Here is a 2,186-nt window from a genome sequence, read left to right on the forward strand (position 1 = left end):
TGAGAGTGCACAACAAAAAGAGGAAAGTGAATATCAAGAGAAGGAGACAAAGAGAACGCAAGTGAGAGAAGGAACAATGTGCACTATAATGGTTAAAGATATAAGGCTGCAATAGTCGGCCCCAACACATAGCTCTATGCATTAGTGTGGGCGCTAAACGGTAGTAGCAGGGGATGAGAGAATGAAGAGGGTTGGCTGATCATGAAGTATCAATGATGGATAGTGGATAATGAAGGTGGAAGGGCAAGTTGTCTATATATAGGCAAAAAAGAGAGAAAATCCTAAATTTGATCAAAGACCTTTAAAATAGACAAAAGTGCACTAAAAGCAATTTACTAATATACCCTCCATCTAAAGTGTTTAAAACACATAAAATGATAAACAAATACAATGTCATCCTTTTTTAAATATTTATTATTTTTAAAAGTTTATTAAAATATAGAAAAGATTAATAGATAAAAGTATTAGTGACATTGTCTATATCTACTTTAGGACTAAGAGGATCTCATATATGTAGGACGCTACTGAGAATATGAAGGATACAACTATTTACTTGATATTAGCTCACAAAGTTCTTTTCTCATTATACCACAAATTGTGATTCTTAATAGCACTATTGGATTTCAATATCCTCAACTACAATTCTCAATAGCACTATCAAATTTCAATACCTGAATGGTGACTTGATGTCATGGGATGACGATGATGCCTACGTTATTCTATCCTTAGCACTCTCTTAATATTTCTCCCCTTGATGTGTAGAAAGAAACAGAAATGAATTGACCATATTTATTTCCCTCAAAACTTTGATTGTAATGCTAATAGATTTTAGGATTGGAAGCATTACTACCCTAGTGATACCTTATCCTTGTATATATTTTAAAAATGTAATATATCTCAAATTTCACAAAAATTTCCATCAAAATATTTTTTATAATTATATACCTCCTTTATTTTGTAGCATTCATTATCTTTCTAACAAACATGGGACCTGAAGTTAATACTCAATTTTTTGAAAATTAAGAGCTTTGACTACATGACTTCTTTTTGGTACCCATATATTTAAGCTCTTTCAATTATCTTTCTTAACCTTCTCTTTGAGTTTCTTTCTCTATACGATACGTGTGCTGTTATTCTTTTTCCATGGTATCCATAATGTGTCTTTCTCATTACATGAACTCTTGTATCATCTATAACAAAAGTATAAGTAAAACTTGGAAGCCCAATACTTTTATTTTAAATGATTAAATTACCATACACCATCTTGCAAAGGCTCCCACAAGGGGAAAAAAAGTAAAATAAGAGGATATACCTCGAGAATGTTTGCTTAGCTTTAGCATATTTATATGGCTAGGGATATAAACTTGTCTCCAACTAAGTGTATTTCTCTATCAATATGCAATAAGTTTTTCTACAAGTAATAAATGTAATTTTTGCTCTATAAGAGTAAGAAATAAAAATGGATTATTTTCTACAAATATCAAGAAATAAAAATGGATTATTTTCTACAAATACCTTTCTATAAACAAGTTATTAGTGATAGCCTATGGAGAGATTGAGTGGTACTTTCTAGGATAGTAGAATATATTAAACACATTGAAATTCTTGACAAGACAATAAGTTCAAGATATAAGTTTTTATGATAACTCTTGCATAACTTGGTTTGTAATAACACTTGCAAAATCTAGGTGTATATACCTAAACTTTTGAATACATATTCAAGCTGAATGGTGTACACCTTTGAAAAAAGATTTAAGTATTGTTTACTTTGTATTAGTTATACATCATTGGCTATTATATTTTTTGAACCAAAATATATAAATGATTGAGAATTTAATTTTAAGATTGTGAAAAAAACATATATTTCAATATTATTTTAAAATAAAATATATTTAATTGATATATTAAGTAATATAATTACATCATGAGTTACAAGATGCGAGTGTACATATATAAAAGTATACTCTACCCTTGGAGCATATTCCTCAGATATTAATAAAAGTAATAAATGAATATTTACAAGAAAAAAATTAAAATGAATACCAGAGCATTATCACATAATTGGATCCAATAATGACCATTATTCTAAAGTTGAAAATTTATAGAAAAATCAAAGGACTTGGATATAGTTGAAGAAGACTAGAAAAAAATAAGACTTGCAAGATACAACGTGATTAAGGGATTAG

This window comes from Lygodium microphyllum, chromosome 8 (genome assembly GCF_053477565.2).
Source record: "Lygodium microphyllum isolate KBCC chromosome 8, Lygodium_microphyllum_v1.1.10, whole genome shotgun sequence".
Classification (NCBI taxonomy): Eukaryota; Viridiplantae; Streptophyta; class Polypodiopsida; order Schizaeales; family Lygodiaceae; genus Lygodium; species Lygodium microphyllum.